Genomic DNA, 24969 nt, shown 5'->3' on the forward strand with positions numbered 1-24969 from the left:
GGCACCTCTTGTTAGAAAGTAAGAGATCAAGGTGTGTGCGTGTGCATGTGCGTGTGTGTTTGTGTGTGTGTGTATGTGTGTGCTCAGTCGTGTCTGACTCTTTGTGACCCCATGGACTGTAGCCCGCCAGGCTCCTTTGTCCATGGAATTCTCCCAGCAGGAATAATGGGGTGAGTTGCCATTTCCTTCTCCAGGGGATCTTCCTGACCCAGGGATCGAACCTGAGTCTCCTGCCTTGGCAGGCAGATTCCTTCCTAGTGCCACCTGGGAAGCCCCAAGAGATCAAGGTGCTCATTCTAACTCTATCTGCCTATGTTATCTTTTGTAGTTTTACCTTTCTCTTCCCCATTTTATTATCTGGTAAACAATTTGGAGAAGTGAAAGGGAAGGAGATTTGACTAGGATTCTAAGATTTCTCACTGCTCCCCATTCTAAAAGTCCAAGAATAAACTTCTCTTTTTATTTGTTTGTGGAAAGATACCTGCCAGCGGCACATAGTTTGATAAACCGACTGTGTTTCTGTAAAATTACATCTTTTACATTTTCCTTGAGAGGAAACAAATACACAGGTTGGCCTCTTTCAAAAGAACTTTTGCCCACATTCTTGCTGGACAGACACCAGGTGCCAAGAAGCAAGGGATCCTATAAGAATTTCACTTTTGTGCTGCTGAGGACAAAGGAGTCATTTAAAAATTTCACAATCATGGGCAGGCTCAACATTTAGTTTGAAGCACGGAGCCTGATTAATTGGCTTGTCACTTCCAACAGTTCTGAGCTTTGGCCTTTCCACTTGCCAGAAAGAAGAAAAAAAGAAAGCAACATTCCTGTACTTAATTTTCACAACCTTGAACCAACAGAATGTGACAAAGGCTGGCTATGTCTCAATCATGAGTTTCTTCTCCCTATAATACTTAACTTCACTGGTTCTTTTCAGTTGTCAAGTGGCGGTAACATGTAAAACTAAAATTTGAATGCATGAAACCACTCCTATACATATGCCCCAAATACAAAACACACACACACACACACACGCTCTTGAGATAGATGCAAAGGCACACAAACTTTCACAAATCACATACACACAGCTTTGTGGAACAAGAATGTAGTTCTTATTCTTTGTTAGTCTCTTTTGAGATTTTTAGGAGAGAGAGTTTTAGCTTCCATTATATGTTTCTTTAGTCTTATTTCATATATAACTATTAATATTAATAATTATGTGATGGCAGCTGGTGTCTAACAAGTGCTTACCATGTGCGAAGCTTTGCATAAGCTCTTTTTATACAACATTATTTCCACAAACTCTAGGAGATCAATATCATTGTTATTGTTTGAACTTTATAGATGAAAAAATCAAAGCCTAGGGACCAAATCACTCACCTAAAGACACAGGGTTTAAACTGATTCTCAAATCAAAACATGTCTGATCCTTAATCCCAAGCTCCTGGCTACTCTTTTCTACTCCTTGTCACACTAATGCCCAAATTTAGCAACTCGATCCATCAAAATCTTTTTAAAGCTGAAAGATGTTGAAGCCCTAATCAAGCAGTAACTGTTAAGCATTTGTTGTGAATTTTGAATGGAGTGATCTCCTAGGTATGAAGCGAAGAGATGGTAGCATTCATTCTCAGTCTCAAAGAAGGAAGGGGCAGTGTATTACGGGTTGAACTGTATGAAATAAAAGAGTATGACACACGTCCCTATGCTCACAAAAGCAACTATTTGATATTTAACCATCCCAGAGTTTTATCTCATGTGCTCAGTCGCTCAGTTATGTCTGACTCTTTGTGACCCCATGGACAATAGCCTGCCAGGCTTCTCTGTCTGTGGGATTTCCCAGGCAAGATAATCAGAATAGGTTGGATCTTTGCAACCCAGGGATCAAACCTTTGTCTCCTGCATCTCCTGCATTGGCAGGCAGATTCCACCTGGGAAGCCAAGTTTTATCTTATATTCAGCCTTTTGGTAAACTATCACTCTTTTTTTTTTGTCAAATGGTGTTAACATTTTGTCCAAGGCCTTGCCTGCCTAACTGGGCAGAGAGGACTGTCCAGCTCCATAGCAGCTCATCCTTGGGGAATTTTGCTCCTGTCTCAGGGTCATTCCTGGAGGGGGAGGTGCAGTTCAACCCCAATTAAGGCAGTGCTGGGAGTGACAAGTAAATGAGCGCTGGGCTTCTCCAGCTCTGTTGCCCTTTCAGAAAGTAATCAAGTCAAATTATCTATGAGAAGCTCGGCTCATGGCTGTGCGGGCGAGCAAATGAAAACCAGATTCAGACGGAGGTTGACTTGAGAAAGCCCAGGAGCTTTATTTAAGAGAGAGAGAAAGAGAAAAGAAGTACATGCTTTCTCCTACCCCAGACTCTCTTATTTTACTTCACTTCCTCTCTTGTTCTGTTCTCCCTATCTCAGCTTGTTCCCTTCTCTGAAGGGAGAGTGTGGAGTGAGCCCTCAGGCACGAATGTGCCTGGCTTCTGGGTGACCTTCCAGCATGATGGGAGGATAGGAAGGAGTCAGGATAGTTTGGTTTTGGTCTGATTGTGCAGACTGCAGCTTTTGGTCCAGACTGCAGGTCACTGGTGGACCCTATAAAATACACATGAACTCTTCAGGCCACTGGTTCTTCAGGCAGTGTTACCCCCTCAGGGTACATTTGGCAATATCTGGATACCTTTTTGATTGTCACAACACTGAGGAGCTTTGTTACTGGCATCTGTTGAACAGAGGCCAGGGATGCTCCTAAACATCCCACAATACACAGGACAGTCCCCCAAACAGAATTATTTGGCTCAAAATGTCAGTAGTGCCCAGATTGAGAAAACTGCTTGACTAGGGACTGGATGGAGTCTGGAAGTGAAGAAATGGGAGATCAAGGACCCTTCCCAGTTGTCCCTGTGGAATTCTCCTCTTTACCGTGCACTTGGCCTTTCTTGTGCCCTCATTTGAAACTGGCGGCTGAAGCCACGTTAGAGTTGACCTCTCCACTGATGATCTCATCTCCATGGAGATAAAGCTGTGGTGATGCCACACTTACCTGTGGGCTCTCTCCCTGGGCTACAGTCCTTTTTCTTCCATTTACTCCCAAGAACCGTAGTTCCCTCTCTGAGCAGAACTAACTCTAAAGAAGTTCGAGTTCTCCTCCCCACACTTCGTTGTGTGTCCAGGTGAAATCAGGAGGACTTTAAAGAGGAAAAAAGCCCAAATATGGTAGTGTCAATGGAGCGTGTGGATGGAAATGGAGAAATCCAATTGCTTTGTCTTAGGTCACACACTACTTGGCAAGTGGGTCTCTCAATCCAGGCATAGATAGCTTGGTGATAGTGGGCTTTCCTGGTGGCATGGACAGGAAAGAATCCACCCTGCAATGTGGGAGACAGAGGTTCGATCCCTGGGTTGGGAAGGTCCCCTGGAGTAGGAAATGGCAACCCACTCCAGGATTCTTGCCTGGAGAATCCCATGGACAGAGGAGCCTGACAGGCTACAGTCCGTGGGGTCACAAAGAATCGGACACGACTGAGTGAGTAACACTTTCAGTTTCATTTGGTGGAGGTGAACAATGTTCACACCAGGCAATATGGGGTCGGGAAGTTCAGCAGTGGGACAGGGGCAGCTAGCCCGGTGTTGGTGTCACCATACTGCCCCTTCATGGCTGATTCATTTTATCTCCTGACATAAATCCCTTCATGTGCCTGCCTTTCCTGGTGATCGGTCCCTCTGCATTGCTTCTACTGTCTCTAATAAAATTCATAGTCAACTTCTGCTCATACTCTGTGCATTCTTGCGAGAGGCTGCGCACCATTTCTATTTCTATATTATATTCTATTTCTATTTCTAATAGAACAGACGCAGTTCAGCTGGGCTGGTTGTTTCTAAGTTCCACAAGGACAGACAGAGGAAACTGTGGATCTTTGGAGCCCACTCAGGGTTTGCAATGATGAAGCAAACTTAGAGGGAAGAAATGAAGGTGGGAGCTTGGGCTCTAAGGGAGAAGATTCTGCAGGGGGGCTGTGGCAACATCAACAGAACCCAGTGATCAAATAGCCAGTTACCCGAACCTGATCAGGAGTGTCTGCGAATAGACATTCCAACTCTTAGGGCCCTGCTGGTCTCACACTGAGCTGGGAAATACAGCATCTCATGCCAGACTTTATCAGGGGTCAGTGGGAGGAAGAATGCATAGCTTCACCTTGGAAAGATATAATATTTAGGTGCTAATTCTTATCTTCTTCCTTCTGTTCTTTTTTCCTTAGCTGGTACCGTTTCTCTCTCTCTCTCTCACACACACATACACACACACGTATACTGCAAAGCCCTAGTTCAAAGGGATTTTCCTTTACCATGGCAAACATATCATTTCACGTTTCCAAAATCTTAAATGAAGAAGCTCAGAGGGTGGCTTGAGTCCTGACAGGCTCAAACAAAATGATTTTTGGATGCAGTGAATGTAACTCAATCAGAAGCATGTGGATTATATTTCTCTTAAAATCCACACAGTTTTAAATGAAAGGAAGAGGCACTAGATCAAAGAGATGCTAAATTTTGTTCAGCTTCAGCCTCAAGACTGTTGGCACGTTCTTCACTTCGCTTGTTTCCAGTCTTTACAGGGAAAAGAAGGCTCCACCAGACAGTTTCGTGGATTGTCTCTAACTCTGAGAATCTATGGCTTTCAGAGCCAGAATTCATCCCATTCGGATACTCTTTCAGCTTTTTTTATGGTGAGAACGGGGCTCATGACAGGCCCACAAGGTCCAGACTTGAGACTAGATGTGTTCGGTTGAATCACTCGGCCTTCGCTCGCCACAAAAACAAAAAGAAAAATGAAAACAAATGAAACTCTCCAACACGCAAGCCATCTGGAACCGAACACTTGTTTCGCTTTGTTTTCAAGGGGCAGCAATGATTAGGCAGTTCAGAAGAGCCCCCACAATTTCTGATGGAGCATCAGGAAATTGCATTGTTTTAAAGGGCTGAGTTATGCTTCATTGAATGAAAAGCTCAAGGAGTTGAGGAATTTACACCACATACCACCCCACAGCCTTTTGTGCAGTTAGCAGCTGCCGGCTGGCAGGGAATAGTGGCCTGAGTGATTGCAAACAGATGCTGGAAAAGTAACAGTGTGGTCAGAACAGAGGGGCGACTAATATATGAAACTCCACTTTTATGGGGCCCCTCATATGGCCTTAGGAGATAAGAACATGGTGCTCCACTTTGCTACAACTATTTTAGACTGGTGGAGAAAATGCTGCTCTGCTCACATGGACTCTAGTAACAAATGTTAATAAAACTGCAAAAAGGTAGCTGGGATAAGGGAAACATCAGTTGCAACTCTGGTTAATCAGCTACAATATCAACACTTTCTTCATTTATTGAAGAAATAGTTATGGAGTGCCTATGTATTAAGCCGTGTGCTAAATGCTGGGAGTGCAACAGGAAATAAAGCAGAAGTGTTCCCTGCCCTCAAGGAACTTACAAAGAAGGAATTACAAAACAAACCCTTAAGGGCATAATGCAAAGCTTTCCGTTAGGTGCAAAAAGAACCATCTCATGTAACTGTCTTATGTAACCTCCCATCAAACAGCTGTGTTTTTTTTTTTTTGTAATTGTTGAATAAATGGATGCTCAGAGAGGTGAAAGAATTGGTCAGCTTGTCAATATAATCCCAATTCTTTCAGATCCTTGCAACCTGACACGCTCTCACCCACAGCACAAACTTCAACTCTTCTGGGACTTCAGTTTCCTTATCTCCATAGTGAAGAGATGAAGATAATTACTTAGCAAGTGTCTTCCAAACATAATGTTCTATTTGGCTGCTAGCAAATTCCAGAGTCTCTTTTTCCATACTTGAACTTCTTAAAATTTTGTCTTCTTTTTTGGATACTCTTTTTCCTTTCCTAGGTCTCTTTCTTATTCCTCAGAATGCTCTTAATTCTCCTTTGCTGGATCATTTTCTCTGGCTCCTTGAAAATGCTGATGTTGTCCAAAATCTCATTTCGGATATTCTCTCCCCATCTTCTAATTTTCTTTGGTGAGATAATCAATCCCAATACTCCTACTAGCCGATGACCCCAGGGTATAAGTGCAGACATCACCTCTATTCTAAAGTCAAGACTGATGTTTATAACTCCCTCAGAACCTGTCCATGTGTTGGAGTACAAGCACCTCACTCTTTGTGATGGACATGATGGATTGGCACTCAGCTTCCATTCGAATCCTCTTCTAGTTTGCTTGTCCATAGTTCAGAGGCTGGGACCCATATGCAGTATTTTCCTGGTTGTAAATACTGGGTGTCAGTAGAAGAAGTGAAAGTGAAAGTTGCTCAGTCATGTCCGACTCTTTACGATCCCATGGGCTATACAGTCCATGGAATTCTCCAGGCCAGAATACTGGAGTGGGTAGCCATTCCCTTCTCCAGGGGATCTTCCCAACCCAGGGATTGAACCCAGGTTTCCTGCGTTGCAGAACTTCCACACTATTTGGAAGGTGGGAGAGAGGTAGGGAGAGTTTGTGCTTGTTTTCTGATGTTACTGCTGGTAGGTACGCAATGTTGTGACATTTGGTTTAGCTTTGTTTGTTTTTTTCTACAGTAGCACTTCGGTTAATAACTTCATAGATGTTGACACAGGCATTTTAGGGGATCTACTTAGGCTAAACATATGCATTTCAGAAATTCTGCTCCTCTGTATACACCCAAAACGAATGCATATGGTTGTTTATCAAAAGTATGTATTAGCATGTCCATAGCAACACCATCTATACTGATTTCAAAAATGAAACCACCAATTGCTCATCAACAGCAGAATTTAGAGATAAATTATGGTACATTCATAGGATGGGATATGAACAGCAATTAGAATAAATGATCTCCAACTCCACACAGCTATGTAAAGGAATATCACCAGTGTGTCCCATCTGTAAAAGGAGGTTAATGATAAGGTCTATCTGGTAAGAGATTAACACTAAAAATGCATTTAAATATGTAAAACACCCAGTAAGATACTTGAAATGTAGTAAGAATTATAGTAGATTTTAGCTATGTGGTTATTACCTCTGATTATCAGAGAGTTCAGGAATGGGGAACAGTGTAAGTCAGTCTTGAAGGAAACAGGGTTTGGAAAGCTAAGTTCAAAAACGTTCAAGGAAGGCTGGACAGCTGCTGGAGAGTCAGGCCACACTTAGGAAGGCACCAGCTGTTGAAAGTAGAGGCTAAGGATGTGAGTGGTGCAGAGAGATTAATTTTACCAGTTTCACAGTTTCCCCAGGGCTAGTCTAGGGAAATAAATTGCTGAAGGTCTAAGGTTCCTTCGGAAGTATGTTTGTACAAAAACAGTTCTTTGATGACTTTCTTCAAGTGTGAGGTTGAATGATGTGATAGAGGTTAGGTTCTCAAATGGAGTGGTTTCTCCTGGCTTTTATTCCTTGGCTCTGCTCTTGGAATCAGTTCTTTCCTCTACCACTCTCTCCACTTACATGCAGGATACCACCCACTCTTGCTTTTTGAAGGAATTTGCTCCCCAAATTAACAGCCTACATTTTTCCTCTCCTCTGAATTATTTTTTCCATCAACACACAACCTTTATAGTTTCCATCTCAAAAACAAAACTAAGACATCCTCACTCTACTCCTAGTCAAGCCTAAAACCCCATCCTGCTTCGTTTCTCTCTCTACTTCACATCAAAAATCTTCAGATGATTTGTTCCTACTTATTCCCACCATTTCCTTAAAATATCTCCACCCATTAACCCGTTCTAATGAAGGTTTCTTCCCACCACTGTATTGAAACTGTTTTTGCCAAAGTCACTAAAGACACTCATCACACCAAATCCAATGATCAATTCTCTCTCTTCCTCTTTCTTGTTTTTTATACAGCATTTGACAAGGGACCACCTAGCCTTAAAGAATTATTTTCATTTGACTTCAGAAACACACTACTTCCCTGGATTTTTTCCTAGATGGCTATCCATTTCTTTCTAATTTTACTTTTCTGGCTTCTCAGTGCTGGACTGCTCCAGATCAGCCTCCAGTTCCATTGCTCTTTATGTGCATTTTTCTCTTCCCCTCCACAGCTTGACTTCTAAACCATCTCTATGGCAATGGATCCCAGAATGACATTTCTAGCCCTAAGCACGCTCATGAATTCAGACTTGGAGATTTAGTCACCTCCTTGACACCTTGACAGCCAAATCGGCTGTCCAATAGGCAAATAACCAATCTAATAAAACCAGATCTATCAAACCAATCTAATAAAAACAAATTTTTCTCTTTTTTTTTCCCTCTTAAACTTGATTTTTGCACTCTGGTTTCCAAACCAAGAAATGTTACCCTTCTCCTCCCACTGTATGCACGTGTTCTGTGTCTAACGCTTTGTGGCCCATGGATTGCAGCCCACCAGGCTGCTCTGTCCATGGAGTTCCCCAGGCAAGAATACTGGAGTGGGTTGCCATTTCCTCCTCCAGGGGATCGTCCTGACCCAGGGATTGAACCTGCATCTCCTGTGTCTCCTGCATTACAGGCAGATTCTTCACTGCTGAGCCTCCTGGGAAGCCCCATTCTCCCTACAATTCAGGCCAACAACTTTCTCTGATTCTCTGAATCTAATCCATCAGCAAGTGCTGCCAGCTCTCTCTTCGGAGTGTGTTATGTCTCCAACAGCTTAGCACCTCTAAGATCTTAGTCCAGTTGCTCTGTCTCAACTAGCTCTCTCTGGTCTACCTGATTCTGCTAGTGATTACCTACAGATCTTTCTACACGCAGTAGACACAGCTACTTTTTAAAAAATATTCATTAAAAAAACACAAAAAAATGAGTATCATATATATTTCTTTCCTGCATAAAATCCTTCAGTGGCTTCCCTTTAAGCCTTAAAGGCAAATTCCTCACTAGGGTGTAGACACTATGTGACCTGTCCATCACCTGTTATCTCCTACTAGTTTTTTCCCCTTTTAAATGTTCTAGTTACAACAGGCTTCTGGATTTCCTTGAATATGCCAAATCTATGCCCACCTTGCAGCCTTTATACTTTTGCTGTTCTGTCTGGTATATTCAGACCTAGTTGTTGCACAGCTACATTCTTCTCTGTAGCGGATTTTTCCCAGGATTCCCTCTAGAGTCCTTTCTTGACCTTATTTAACATCTTCTCCTCCACTCCTGATGCTCTGTTCCTCTTTTCCCCATTATCTGGATTTTATTAACTTTGTACGTACTTACCTCTCTTTGTACATTCTTTGTACCTGATCAGTATGCATCATTATCTCAAATTATAATGTTTATAATGGACTGTTGTCTTCTTCAGAACATAAAATCCACCATCTTTAAGGATGAGCAGAGAAAAAAACAAAACAAAACTCTGAAGGCACGATGCAATTTAAAACATTCAGATCTATCCATGGAGTGAGAGCAAGTATCTTCCATGTAATAATTCCTCAATTATTAGGAAAACAAATTTAAGTTCCCATTCAGATTGAAAAGAAACCTTCTGCCAATTAGACTATGGCAAGATGGAAGAGAGAAAAGAGAGCTGTTTGGAGAAAACGTTATCTATTGTCATCAACTTTTTTTTTAACTTTATAGCTTATCACCAGATATTGAATATAGTTCTCTATGCTATATGCTATACACTATTTGTATAAGCTATACAGTTTGGTGCTTCCCAGGTGGCGCTTGGTAAAAAGTCTGCCTGCCAGTGCTGGAGACACGGGAGATGAGGATTTGATCCCTGGGTCAGGAAGATCCCCTGGAAAAGGGACTGGCTACCCACTCCAGTATTCTTGCCTGAGGAATTCCATAGACAGAGGAGCTTGGCGGGCTACAGTCCGTGAGATGGCAAAGAGTCGGAGACAACTGTGCGTGCATGCATGCAGGACCTTGTTTTTTTAATCTGTTTTATCTAGTTTGTATCAGCTGCAGCAGTGATATTTGGCATCAACTCTTCTTTTAGCTAGACCCCCATGATCTGAGCTTAGCGATGGGGTGGAAATCACAAGGTGGGAGAAATGAAACAAGGAATGCCTCTCTTATTCCAAGCAAGCTCAGGTGTGATAAATCACATGCTGCTTGGCAGTAGGTCCCATTAGACCTCGCCTGGGCACAGGCTTCTGGGGCTTGGACAGGGTCCAGTGGCAACCCACGAGCACCACAAACCTCCCAGGCTGTGCTGTTTGCTTGAGTGCAAAGCTGTTTGCTAGAGAACAGGAGGGTGTTTGAAATGGCTGAGTTGAACTGGCTGCTACTCAGGAAATCTGGGGAGAAAGAAGATGAGAAAGCCTAGTAGGAGGACATATGCATGTACTGCCTGAAGGGAGAAAAAGGACAGAGAACTAGACATGCTCTGATCCCTCTAGATAAAGCCCTATTTGCAAGACATGCATGGTTTTCAGAATTTACTGGGCATAGACATGTGTAGTATTGGGTTACACCTACTTGTCATCCTCTGCTGTCTAGACTGGGAGAGTGCAGACAAGAGACTCAGGAATAAGATAAGGGATGTGGCGGTGAGGGAGGAGAAATAAGAAAGACGATTCTTCTGTATCTCCAAGTTGCTCCTTCCTGCTCTAAGTGGTGCAGCAACGAATCTCTTATACCTTATCCAATGAAGTGCATATTTATCAAACTGAGCGTTGTTCTGAATATTATCCGAGGGCAAATCAAGGAAATCATCAGCATATTCCCTGAAAAAAGGTTTGTGGTAGAGGGAAGGGGGTCTTTTCCAACATTCCTACATCCTTTCTTTTCCTTAAGCTTCTAATGGATGTAAATCTGGCCTCATATAAATGGGAGGAACAGATGTGGAAGCTTTGCTGCTTGGGCTCCATACCCTGCTCCTGCACTTGTTAGTTCCTCTCTCTCGGATGGGTTACTTAACTCCTCTGTACCTCAGGCTCCTCATATGTAAAGTGTAAGAATTCATTTTGTTAGTGAGTATGAATTCTTGGAACAAATACTGGCACACAGTAAGCATTGTGAGAGGTTCCCTTGGAGGAGGGAATGCAACCCACTCCAATATTCTTGCCTGGAGAATCCCATGGACAGAGGAGCCTGGTGGGCTACACAGTCCAGGGGGTTGCAAAGAGTTGAACATGACTGAAGCGACTTAGCATGCACTCAGGCACGCACGGTAAGCAGTGTAAAATATTTGCTGTGATAGTCATGCTCTCCACCCCTGCCAAAATCAAATCAAACCCGGTCCCAAGGCCGCACTCACCAAGGTCCTTGAGATGTCAATGCAGATCATTTTGATGGCTCCTTCTTCTTTCCACGATGGTACAAGGCTCGGGGATTATGCAGTCCAGGTGGGGGTGAGCAAGGAAGCACCCGGTTGTTAATCCATGCTCGTCCCAGTCACCACCTTTCTGCCACACGATGCCCTTGTGAAGCGGTCAGGGCTCTTCAAGATCACTGAGAAGCTGGTCATAATCAAGTTCATTACATGGATTCTCACCAGGCTGTCAAGGACGTGATGCTCAGTGCCCAGTCTCCACAAGCTCCAGGGAACCATCTACAAACCAGGGTCCTGGCACCTCCAAGAGGTGTGCAAGGGAAGTACAGGGGTTCACCACCTTACATTCCACAGCCCGATTGCCCCAATAAGTAGAACACCACCTCTGACACATCCTCCCTTCCTCCAATAGCACAAGCTTACATCCCTTTCCTCTTTGGGACTGTCCATCCCAATCCTCTTTATTAAGTCTAGAATCAAAGCAATAAGTTTCTGTTAACAACCCCATGGGTCTGTGAGAAGCACAGACCTCGGCAACACAAAGTCACCCTCTTGGGGCTTCTCTGGTGGCTCAGGGTAAAGAGTCCGCCTGCCCATGTGGGAGACATGGGTTCCATCCTGATCCAGGAAGATCCCACATGCCTTGGAGCAACTAAGCCCATGTGCCACAGCTATTGAGCCTGTGCCTGAGAGACTGGGAACTGAGATCACTGAAGCCTGTGGCCCAGAGCCCATGGTGCACACAAGAGAAAAAGCCACAATTAGAAACCTGTGCACCAAAACTAGAGAGTAGCCCCTGCTCACTGCAACGAGAAAGCCTGAGCAACAACAGCCAAAAATAAATAAATAATTAATTAAAATTATTATTTCTTAAAGTTACCCTCAAGATTGCCGGGAGAAATATCAATAACCTCAGATATGCAGATGACACCACCCTTATGGCAGAAAGTGAGGAAGAACTAAAGAGCCTCTTGATGAAAGTGAAAGAGGAGAGTGAAAAAGTTGGTTTGAAGCTCAACGTTCAGAAAACTAAAATCATGGCATCTGGTCCCATCACTTCATGGGAAATAGATGGGGAAACAGTGGAAACAGTATCAGGCTTTATTTTTTTGGGCTCCAAAATCACTGCTGATGGTGATATAGATGGGGAAACAGTGGAAACAGTGTCAGGCTTTATTTTTTTGGGCTCCAAAATCACTGCTGATGGTGATTGCAGCCATGAAATTAAAAGACGCTTACTCCTTGGAAGGAAGGTTATGGCCAACCTAGATAGCATATTGAAAAGCAGAGATGTTACTTTGCCAACAAAAGTCCGTCTAGTCAAGGCTAGACTGGCTTTTTCCAATGGTCATGTATGGATGTGAGAGTTGGATGGTGAAGAAAGCTGAGTGCCAAAGAATTGATGCTTTTGAACTATGGTGTTGGAGAAGACTCTTGAGAGTCCCTTGGACTGCAAGGAGATCCAGTCAATCCATCCTAAAGGAGATCAATCCTGGGTGTTCATTGGAAGGACTGATGTTGAAGCTGAAACTCCAATACTCTGGCCACCTCATGGGAAGGGTTGACTCATTGGAAAAGACCCTAATGCTGGGTAGGACTGGGGGCAGGAGGAGAAGGGGATGACAGAGGATGAGATGGTTGGATGGCATCACCGACTCGACGGACATGGGTTTGGGTAGACTCCAGGAGTTGGCGATGGACAGAGAGGCCTGGAGTGCTGCAATTCATGGGGTCACAAAGAGTCGGACACGACTGAGCGACTGAACTGAACTGAACTGAAAGTTACCCTCTTTAGATATTTTTGCCTTTGCCATTAAACATGGCAGAAAAAAAAAAAAGCCACTACTTACCAATTCTAAATCACTAACAGTGGGGAAATTAAATCTTATGTTACTCCTGATAATGTAGTAAAATGTAAACAGAAATACCTTTGAAGTATTAATGCCAAAAATAAAACTTGGGTGTTTGGGATGGCTGGGATGTGGAGATGATGGAAACACAGCCCTTTCCTTTGCAGAATGTAGCTGCTGCTTCTTTTTTTTTTTTTTTAATTGAGTATAATTGCTTTGCAATGTTGTGTTAGTTTCTGCTGTGCAACAACATGAATCACCAGTATGTATACACATACCCACTCCCTCTTGGACCCCCCTCCCCCCACCCCGCCCCTCTAGGTCATCACAGAGCACTGAGCTGAGCACCCTGTGCAATACTGCAGGTTCCTACTAACTGTTAATATCTTTTTTACACATGGTAGTGTATATGTCAAACCTAGTCTCCCAATTCATCCCACTCTCTCCTTTCCCCCCTATTTCCACATGTCTGTTCTCCACATCTCTATCTCTATTCTTGCCCTGGAAATAAGTTCATCTGTACCGTTTTTCTAGATTCCACATGTATGCATTAATATATAGTATTTGTTTTTCTCTTTCTGAGTTACTTCACTCTGTATGACAGACTCTAGGTCCATCCACCTGGCCAAGAGGCACATGAAACAGTGTACCACATCACTAATTGTTACAGAAGTGCAAATCAAAACTACAATGAGGTATCACCTCACACCAGTCAGAATAGCCATCATCAGAAAATCTACAAACAATAAGTGCTGGAGAGGGTCTGGAGAAAAGGGAACCCTCTAGCACCATTGGTGGAAATGTAATTTGATACAGCCACCATGGAAAACAGTATGGAGGTTCCTCAAAAAAGCTAAAAATAGAACTACCATATGACCCAGCAATCCCAGTCCTGGGCATATACCCTGAGAAAATCAGAATATAGCCTCTTGTTGGGATGTCACAAGTTTTAAACTCAGCAGGCATGCTTTATTATAATACCATGCAAATACAGAACAATTTTGGCAGGCCACTGTGAGCCACGTTTATAAATCATATATCTATTCATCACCTGTTCTGTTTTACTCCCGAGACTGACACTTTCGACCAGATCTGTGTGGCCAGCAAGATCGTCTCATACTTCAGTGGTTTCCCCCGCTCTTGGTATTCATCCCCAGAGTCCATATAATAGAAGCTAATGCTCTGAGAACAAAGCTCCACAAAAAAATAGACAGGTGTCTACATTTTAATAGGAAATTCACTAAACTGCAGCTGAGGAAATTATGTGAAAGCCCTGGTGAGGGAGTTACTGTCAGTCAGAGCTAGGAACACCAAGTAACCCTAGAAGAATTTTATTTGCATCTGAATACAGTCTCCATCTGTAAAGACCCCACTGCTTTGCTTCCAGGCTATTGTGAACTTTTTGCTGGGGAAGTCTGCTTTGAATTAGGGATAGAAACACACACACCTCCTCTCCCCACACCTGCCCAGGATCCACTGAGAGGATTCCTGAAAAAGAGGTCTGGCCAAAACCTTTTAGGCTTTGTTGCTATGGTAAAGTGGCCTTTCCTCTCTGCTGCAGATGTGGGAAAGAAAATACAAGGAAGTTGAAGAAGATTTAGTTTAAATAGAATTGGCTTGATGCCAAATGGCTTAATTTTTGCATAAGCAAGTCCCAAATCAGATCTAAAACATAATCACTGCTAGAGTTGTAAGCCTTCCTTCTAGCTATCGGATTCTGCTAATTATACTCCAAAGGGTGGCAGAGATTTGCTTTGTTTTTTGAATCAAAGCACCAGTCTTTCCTAAAATCGGTGCCAACTTATAGCCATTTTCATACCCCTCAAATGAGTCAAGGAAGTTTCTCTCCAAAGGCAGCATAGTCGAGCGGTTATGAGCATGGCCTTTGGGTCAGATTAAAATCTGAGTAAATAAAAATGCTCTGCTGACTTTGAGTCAATTACTTGCTTCCCACTGCTTCACAAGCTTGGACCCCAAGTGTTTTCTAAGGGCTAGATGCTCTAATGAATTAAAAAGTGCTTGGTACATGGCCGGGTACATAAGGAAGGGTTAATACCCTTCCTTCATTATCTCTGTGTTGTCGGCTTACATCTAGTAAGTATATTTTCCATTCTAAATTGCTAGACTCATCCGCACTCAGGGAGATAAAGTCATGAAGTTTTGTTTATGTGTTATTTGGTCAGCCACATGGCCTGCATTTGGATCACAGACTTTGAAAATATAATGAAAGCCATAGGGCCCCTTCTCCTACAAAAGCAACGTGTGTGTATTCAGTTGCTCAGTCATGTCTGACTCTTTGCACCCCATGGTCTGTAGGCCACCAGGCTCCCCCATCCATGGGATTTTCCGGGCAAGAATACTGGAGTGGGGTGTCATTTCCTATTCCAGGAGATCTTCCAGACCCAGGGATCAAACCCACGTCTCCTGCATCTCCTGCATTGCAGGTGGATTCTTTACTGCTGAGCCACAGGGGAAGCCCTAAAAAAGCAGTACATATTTTGAAAACAGCACCAGGATACACCAACAGTCATAGTAGCTTTATTCACAATATTGAAAAGGTGGAAACAAGCTAACTATCCACCTATGGAGAAGTGGATAAACAAAACTTAATGCATACATACAATGGAAAGAAAATGCACTCCTTTAAAAGGAATGAAATTCTGACTTGCTACAGCAGAGATGAACCCTGAAGACATTATGCTAAGTGAAATAAGCCAGGAACCAAAGGACAGATATATCATCCCACTTACTTGAGGTACTTGGAGTAGGAAATGGCAACCCACTCCAGTATTCTTGCCTGGAGAATCCCGTGGACAGAGGAGCCTGGCAGGCTGTGGTCCATAGGGTTGCAGAGAGTTGGACACGACTGAAGTGACTAAGCTCTTGAAGTACCTAGAGTAGCCAAATTCATAGAGACTGAAGGGGAGTGGTGGTTACCATGGGAGGAGGAGGAATTTGGAGTTATTGTTTAATGGGTAGAGAGCTTCAGCAGAGGATGATGAAAATCTTCCGGAGATGGACGGCAGTGATGCTTGCATGACAATATGAACATACTATTAATAAATGCCACTGATTTGTACACTTAAAAATGGTTAAAATGGTCAATTCCATATTATTTATATTTTTCCACAATTTAAGAAAAGGTACAAGGGAACACTGGTTTAGCAAATCTAGAGGAAGGCTTAAATACTTTGTAAGCAGCTTTAAGTTCAACTCATGTGACCCCATGGCCTGACTGTAGCCCACCAGGCTCCTGTGTCCATGGCATTCTCCAGTCAAGAATACTGGAGTGGGTTGCCGTTTCCTCCTCCAAGGGATCTTCCTGACCCAGGGATCAAACTCAGATCTCCTGCATTACAGGTGATCTCCTACATTGTAGGCAGATTCTTTACCCATTGAGGCACCAGGGAAGTCATTATTTACACAAGTACCATAAAATGCACCCACTTTAAGAGAGCAATTAGCGGTTTCAGTAAATTTATACAGTCATACAACCATTACCATAATCCAATTTTAGAATATTTCATCACTTGAAAATCTTACCTTGTGCACTCTAGCTTTGTCTTTTGTACAAATTTCATAAACATTAAATCACACAATATATAGTATTTGTGTCTGATTGTCTTCACTTAGGATAATGTCTCTGAGATTTTTCCACACTGATGCATGTATCAGGATTTCATTTCTTTTTGTTGCCTAATACTAGTCCATTGTGTGGACATATCAAAAATTGCTTATTCACTCACCAGTTGATGGACAATGGAACTGTTTTCTGGTTTGAGATATTAGGAATAATGCTGCTGGGAACATTTGCGAACAAATCTTCATTTGGACGTAAGATTCTATTTCTCTTGTGTAGATACCTACAGTACAATTGCTGAGTTATAAGTTAACTATGTTTAACTGTTCAAGAAACTATCAAATAGTTTTCCCAATGATCTGTACCATTTTACATTCCCCCCGGCAATGGATGCAAATTCTTGCCTTTGATATTTCATTTTACTGTTTTCATTCCATTTCAGATTCCATTGGTGTCTGATGAACATCTGTGTTTGTGGACAGAAAAAGTACATTGAAACCACTTGATCATGTATTTAGCTGTTACCTAAAATTTTGTGGTCTGTGTGTAACCACTGATAAAGAAATTCTTACTTCCCTCGCAGTCCTTTTCTCAAAATATAACAGAAATTTTGTGTGTAATCCTTTAAGTTTTTTCTTATTTTGCTCTTTTAACCTCTCTGTTACCCCAGATCCCAGGGCTCTGTAAGTCTGGGTTACACCAACTCATAAGGAAGTGTTTAATAGCTAATGTGCTACTTTTTCAGGATTATCTCAATTTCCAGGAATAATTGTAGATTGGGGGAGAACATGTCTTGTTTTGAATTCTGGCTCCGCCACTAACCATCTCTATGTCTTAAGGGACGTTATTTAACCTCTCTATGTGACATATTTTTTAACATAAAGTGGAGATAATAATAGTATTTACCTCACAGAGTTGTCAAGAGAATTGAAAAGGAAAACATTTGTAAAACACTTAGAACAGTGTCTTATATTTTATACACACACTTCATCAGAGGCACACCTCACAGATGTCACGGGTTTGGTCCCAGAACATCACAATAAAGCAAATCACATGGATTTTTTTTTTTGTTTTCCAGTGCATATGAAAGTTAATATTTACGATATTCTGTAGTCTATCAAGTGTGCAATAGCATTATGTCTCAAAAATGTATGTATGCTCATTAAAAATACTTTACTGCTAAAAATGTTAACCATCATCTGAGCCTTCATTGAGTCATAATCTTTCTACTGGTGGAAGATCTTGCCTCTACGCTGATGGCTGCTGTCTGATCAGGGTAGTGGTTGCTGAAGGCTGGGGTGACTGTGGCAATTTCTTAAAAAAGACAACAATGAAGTTTGCTACATTGATCAACTTTTCCTTTTACAAATGACTTCTCTGTAGCTTGCAGTACTGTTTGATAGCATTTTACCTACAGTAGAGTGTCTTCTAAAATTGGAGTCAGTCCTCTCAAAGCCTACCCCTGTTTTATCTACTAAGTTTATATAATATTCTAAATCCTTTATTGTCACTTCAACAGTATCTTCACCAGGAGTATGTTCCATCTCAAGAAACCGCTTTCTTTGCTCATACAAGAAATAACTGTATCTGTGAAAATTTTATCACAAAATTGCAGCAATTCAGTCACACCTTCAGGCTCCAATTCTAATTCTAGTTCTATCGATATTTCCACCTCATTCTTCAGTTACTTCCTCCACTGAAATCATGAACCCCTCAAAGTCATTCACGAAGGTAGGAATCAACTTCTTCCAAAGTCTTGTTAATGTTGACGTTTTGACCTCTTCTCATGAATCACAAATGTTCTTAATGGCATCTAGAATAATGAATATCAAAATGCAAGGTTTCTGTATTTCTTTAAATCTTTTGTTCCCTCACCCTGCTTTTGTTTTTCAGTCACAAAGTCATGCACGACACTTTGAGACCCCATGGATTGCATCATGCCAGGCTTCCCTGTCCTCCACCATCATCCAGAGGTTGCTCAAATTCATGTCCATTAAGTTGATGATGCCATCCAATCATCTCATCCTCTGTTGCCTCCTTCTCCTCGTGCCTTCAATCTTTCTTGGCATCAGGGTCTTTTCCAATGAATTGGCTCTTTGCATTGGGTGGCTGAAGTATTTATTGGAGCTTCAACTTCAGCATCAGTCCTTCCAATGAATGTTCAGGGTTGATTTCCTTTAGGATTGACCGGGTACATAACAGTACACAGAGGAAATAAACACAGAGAGGAGAGTATATATAGTTACCATTTATGAATCACTTAAAAATTGCTAGACACTCTTTTAAATCTTCTACCTGGAGTAGGTCATATATCCTTCACAACAGTCTGAGACAAGGCAGTTTTGTTATCTCTATTTTACAGATGAGGAATCTGAAGTTAGGTAATAAGTAATACAGTGAAACCTGAGCCCAGGAGCCTATGTTCTTATAACCACAATATCACTGATGCATCTTGAAAGAATTTATCTCTGACAACCTTGGGAAAATTCAATCACTCTGATTGAGGTCCTTCAAACATAACTTTCCCATTAATTTATTATAAATATGTTCTGCTAAAGGGCAATTGTTAATTTACATGGCATGCTGTATTTTTTCTTTTATATTCCTGGTGCCTTGGGTGTAATGAGAAATCAATATATATTAGTTGGTTAAAAAATAAAAATAATGATGTCCTCTCTCTTTTTTTGGCTGTGCCACACACAGAATGTGGGATCTTAGCTCCCAGACTAGGGATTGAACCCATGACTGCTGAATTGGAAGTGTGGAGTCTTAATCACTGGACCACCAGGCAAGTCCTAATAATGATATTCTCTTAATGTCTGTCTTGCTTTGTGTGTCTTTGTCACTGAGCTTATTTCTTAATCACTGGTCTGTTCCTTTTCCTGAAATTTGTTAGTCATAGAAATACACACACACACATACATTTTTGTTTATTTAACAATGAAAAACATTCCATCTCTATGAGGTTGGCATGTTCTTGTTTTAATAAGATGCCTCGTCACCATCTCCCTAATCTGATTTGACTGGTGCATTTGGGGGATAAAAAAGGTTTAAGCTGACATTCTCAAATTATGTTTGGCAGAATATAACATGTTTTCCCTCTCTCAGCACCAAACTATACCAAAAAATACCTGATCAAGTTTCTAAAATAATGTAAAGGTTTAAAAAATGGTGTAGTAGTGGTCTTGGCTTGAGCCTGAGCTGAACCCACCACTGGGACTCAGGTACGTTTGGATTTGATTGACAAATTAGGGAGACAAGCAGAGTCCTGGCGTCTAGTTGAATGATGGGAAAGGAGCCTATAGGACAAAGTGAAACATCTAGAGGATTGTCTGAGTTCCCTGGACCAGCATTAGCAGTTCCTTGTTGAACCCTGTAGTACACAAAGTGCAGGTATAAGATAATCAAGCTGTCTGCACATTGTCATGGTTTCCTGCAGGCGCTAGAGTAGGAGTCCCCAGCCTTTTTGGTACCAGGAACCAGTTTCGAAGAAGACAATCTTTCCATGGATGGGGGATGCTTTCAGGATGATTCAAGCGCATTACATTTATTTTGCACTTTATTTCTATTATTTTCACATCAGCTCCACCTCAGATCATCAGGCATTAGATCCTGGAGGTTGGAGACCCTTGCTCTAGAACACAACTGAGGTCTGCTCTGGTGATACAGTCAAAGAGAGGAACTTCTATTGACATTTGTGCAAAATGCAGCATAAGCTTCGTGAAGTAAGAGCTCCACTCTGGCATCGGGAGGTCTTACAGAGTTTCTTACATGACAGATGCTCTGGGGGGTGGGCACTGAAGGAGGGACAAAACTGTGGCACTCGGAACTGGCTTATCAAGAAGCAAACACCAAAGAGAGGACTGAGGAAGGAGGCAAGAGGAAGAAACTTGCTGATATCATACAGCCATTGTAGCCCAAGAGGTTGTTTGCAAGCACTGGTGACAACCGTACAAGTCATCCCCAGGAACGACTAGATTCGATTTGGAAGGTTTTCGGAGATTTGTGAGAGCAGGTGGGAGATGGAATTTGTAAACTGATCGATTCTGTGCTAATTATAATCACCGTTGGCAAAGCCTGTAGAAATATACATTATATTATTTTATGTATGTGAATTCAGATTCTAATCTATCAGGAGATAAATAATTGGTTAGTTTTCTCCCTCATCTAACTTTTTTTCACTTATATTTTTACTTTTTCCACTTACAGTTTTATTTTTTCCACTTATAGTTTTATTTTTTCACTTATGCTTTTATTTTTCTTCCCTAGATGTTTTAAATGGGTATTTGGAAATGGGCTTCCCTGGTGGCTCAGGTGGTAAAAGAATCTGCCAGCAATGCAGGAGACCCAGGTTCAATCCCTGGGTCAGGAAGATCCCCTGGAGAAGGGAATAGCTACCCACTCCAGTATTCTTGCCTGGAGAATCCCATGGACAGAGAAGCCTGGCAGGCTGCAGTCTATGGGGTTGCAAAGAGTTGGACAGGACTGAGTGACTAACACTTTCACTTTCATCCATTTTTTCAGTAAATATCTTTTCAGAATCTATGAAATATAATGAGTAATTTATAGGGCACCAGATCAGGCAGATCTAGGCTTGAATTCTGTCCTTGCAACTTACTAATCGGGTGACAGTAGTCAATTTCCTAAACTGTTTGTGCCTTAGTTTCCTCTTGGGAGTAACACACACATGCAGACACCTAGGCAGAACAGCCTTATTGAGCTGTAACTGTTGTTTCTAATAATTTCATGAAATATCACAAAAGTCTTCTAATTTTCTCTGAATATTTTAAATAGTTCATGAGGTTCTTTGCTCCAATTTATGAGTTATTCCCTTTCCCGAATGCGTAATCTCTCCTTATTTAAATAGCTTGAGATTTTAATTGCATTTCATCTGACCAACAAGCATAGAAGTACCCAGGCTGTGTTCAGTGTGCCCCTCTATCTTTTAAAATACCATGGGCATGTCCTGAGTCATAATCGGCGTTTAATAAACATTTGCTGAATGATGGAATTCTTTCAGACCCTTCTTTTGTTTTGTTTCTTATTGTCCTTGTGTCTCTCGTTTTGAGCAATTGTCCTGCGTTAAACACCACACTTAGCACCATTCGTTCATTTTCTCATTTAGATATACTTATTATCTTCCTTTTGGGGCTTCCCAAGGGGCACAGTGGGAGAGAGTCCGCCTGCCAAGGCAGGAGACCCAGGAGACGTGGGTTTGATCCCTGGGTTGGGAAGATCCCTTGGAGGAGGAAGCGGCAGCCCACTCCAGTATTCTTGCCTGGAGAATCCCATGGACAGAGGAGCCTGGAGGGCTACAGTCCACAGGGTCTCAAAAGAGTCAGACACGACTGAGCAACTGAGCGTGCACACACACGCACATCTTCCTTTCATAGTTACGGAGATGGAGTTTGTGGGGTTCTTTTTCATAAAAGTCACAAAATTTGAGCCTTCATCAGCCTGATCCCGGAGGCCAACTTTAATCACCACAGGATTTTGCCTCAAGACCACCCATCAGTCTGGTAATGGGACCTCAGCTCAGGAGCACTGGCTTCTTGGTTGTCAGAGTCATCATTAGACCCTCCACCAGGGGAAATTAGTCAAAAAGCTGTTCATTCCCTCCCAATGAGCTCCCTCCACCTGGACTAACATGGCTATTCCCCAGGGCCACGTTCTAGCCTGGCACACACACTGCGAGTGAAAAACCTGGGGAATCAAACTCCAACTTTAGCACCATAAATACTCCACCTAATCACCCTCCTAAATCATCAGACTGCGCCCCCAGATTGCTAACTTTCCTTCTTCATTCCCCTCTGCCTCTCCTGAGATTTTCACAAGCCTTTCCTTCCCAACTAAAACCAGATATGTACGGATGGCATTATGTTTCTTCACAGCTAATAGCTAGACTATGAAATCATTCAACAGGCAACTCCCAAGCCATGGGAATCCGTCATAACAGATTTCCTTCATTTTTATAACCCTGAAGATGGAAGAGGGGCCAGGAGGTGGATGAAGGAGAGGGATACTGCCAGGTATTGTTAACTTTGTCCCTGGGTAGTTGAAGGGAGAGCAGCCCAGGTCAGATTGGAAGCAAGATCTCCTTGGAAAGGCTGCAGCGTAACAGGGGACTGGTCGAGCCATATTGGACTGATTATGAAGCAGGAAGTGAAATCTGACAGGGCCGACACTTAACACCCTCACACACATCCTGACTCCTAGACGATGAGAATAAAGATATTGTATTTTCAGTGGCACTGACATTTTTATACCTCTTAACGAAAGGGGGAAAACTTTTTTGGTTCAGGTTGAAAGGATAAGGAAGCAGAGAATGCCTTCATAGATTTTGGGAAGATAGGAGCTGTGAGTAGGAAGTTGTATACGGAAGGAAACATCAAATCCCATATTTTGGGTGAATAAAGAAATGAGTTAGCCTCAGCCTGCTCTAAGAATGGCGTGGATGAGAAAGGAAAAAAAAAAAAAAGCAATTCATACAGAGAAATCCAATATTGACTTCTTTATTACCTGAAATAGTTCAAGCTCTTTTTCAATGTTTTCTCTCCCAGTGCACTCAACAATTTCCAGAACTGAAAATATTTTCAAAACTGCATTAACTCCTTAAGGCTACTTGAGGATACATGGAATTGAAGCATGACTGTGAGTGTCTAGATCAATAGCACATCTTGACTTGACATCTTGACAAAAAGATGACAACTTATCATAATACAGTCTGAGGATTTGAACAGACCCCTAGAGTCACCCCCTTCAGCAACCCCTGCCCCACCTTTAAGAGCTTTCCTTTGAACATCTGAAGGCAGGCAGGGGACTATTTCTGACCAGCTCTAAGAAATAGAAGTGCTGCTTCCCTCACTAAACTTTTTCCATGCATAACAGTAGGAAATTATTTTATTCCAATCTTAAATCTCTCACTGTAATTGGTGACCATTTTTAAATTTTCCATATTGGGTGGAAGTGCAGAAGAGCCAGTTCACTGCTGTCTCTTTCATGGAAAGATGTGTAGACAATGTCCATTCTACTGTCTCCAGAGGGGTAGTTGGTCAGGGCTTTCTCTACAAAGAAGAGTCACAGCCCCCAAATAATATGATGGAGATGAGGACCTCACTGGGGGTAGCGAGTGAGCCAGGAGTGGTACTGAAGGAAACACCATCGGTTATTATGGTGAGGGGCTTCCCTGGTAGTCCAGCGGTTAAGGCTCCCTGCTTCCACTGCAGGGGGCATGGGTTCGATCCTTGGTCAGGGAATTAAGATTTCACATGCCCCGTGTCATGGCCAAAATAATAATAATAATAAAAGAATTAAAATATTTTTAAAAATTATTATGGTGAAAACAGCAATAATAGCTACAAGGACATCTGACACCACAGTAGAACTTCATAATATTTTGAGTATTTTCACATAAATCATTTCATCTGACAGCCATTTTAATTCTTACTTTAAAACACTTTTAACTTATGTACAACTCTTACCATCACAACAGCCCATTAAAATTTACAAAGAGAAAATAGAAATTACTCAAGACTCTCTGACATCTTTTTTAAATGGATTTCATTCTTCTCCAAAGTAGGTTATCCTCATTTTAGTTCTTTTCTGCACTGCTTTCTACATTCACGTGATTCCCATGAAAGCAATTCTCTTTTTCTGCTTTCCACTTTCATTCTGTACGATTGCATAATTCTCTGTAGCTATTTTTTTTTTTCTGCTTTCTACCCCAACTGCCATTAAACCTATCCCACAGCTCCCTCCCAAACCTTCACAAAACAAACAAAAAAACCAACAAAAATAATAAGAGGAACAAACCCAACAATAGCAAAAGGATGAACAATCTTTCCATTACCTGGATCAAAACTTTCTTATTTTTCAGCAGAGAGTACATGTGGTAGGTTCTTTCTCTCTTCACTTATTATACTTATAAAGCTACTCTTTTCTTGCTTTTTTTATTCCTACCACACCTGTGTGCCTGCATGAATGTGTGTGCATGAATGTGTGGGAAATCCCTCCTAAGCTCATCTTACTGTACAGCAGAGACACATTCTGAGTCCCCCTTGTTCAAACATTTGAATGCATTATGTAAGAAAACTGGCATTAGGAATTTGATCGGTTTTAGCTTGCTTTCTGGCTGAGTCAACAGCTACCTTGTGAAAAAGTCAAGGAATTTGGAGTCAGAGAGACAGAAAGATATAAAATAAAAATTTTATTTTAAAAAAAGACAAAAAGATTTAGGTCAAAAAGACCTAACCCTAACTGCGGGGCCTTGGGTAACACACCTATGGCTCCCTAGGGATCTATTTCTTTCAGCAAGAACGTCAGAATGGCTCT

General features: G+C 42.0%; 1 long non-coding RNA gene across 1 annotated transcript in view; it reads left to right on the plus strand.

Moving 5' to 3' along the window:
• Positions 1 to 21644, plus strand: part of LOC145524300 (uncharacterized) — a 284203-nt gene extending 262559 nt beyond the window's left edge. Inside the window, exons 10-12 of the long non-coding RNA XR_014067387.1 lie at positions 18532 to 18611; positions 19342 to 19426; positions 20222 to 21644. This is a non-coding gene — a long non-coding RNA (uncharacterized LOC145524300). The remainder of the gene's footprint in view (positions 1 to 18531; positions 18612 to 19341; positions 19427 to 20221) is intronic.
• The last annotated feature ends 3325 nt before the right edge of the window (positions 21645 to 24969 follow it).

This window comes from Giraffa tippelskirchi, chromosome 10, assembly GCF_054371585.1.
Source record: "Giraffa tippelskirchi isolate mGirTip1 chromosome 10, T2T-mGirTip1v1.2.pri, whole genome shotgun sequence".
Taxonomy (NCBI): Eukaryota; Metazoa; Chordata; class Mammalia; order Artiodactyla; family Giraffidae; genus Giraffa; species Giraffa tippelskirchi.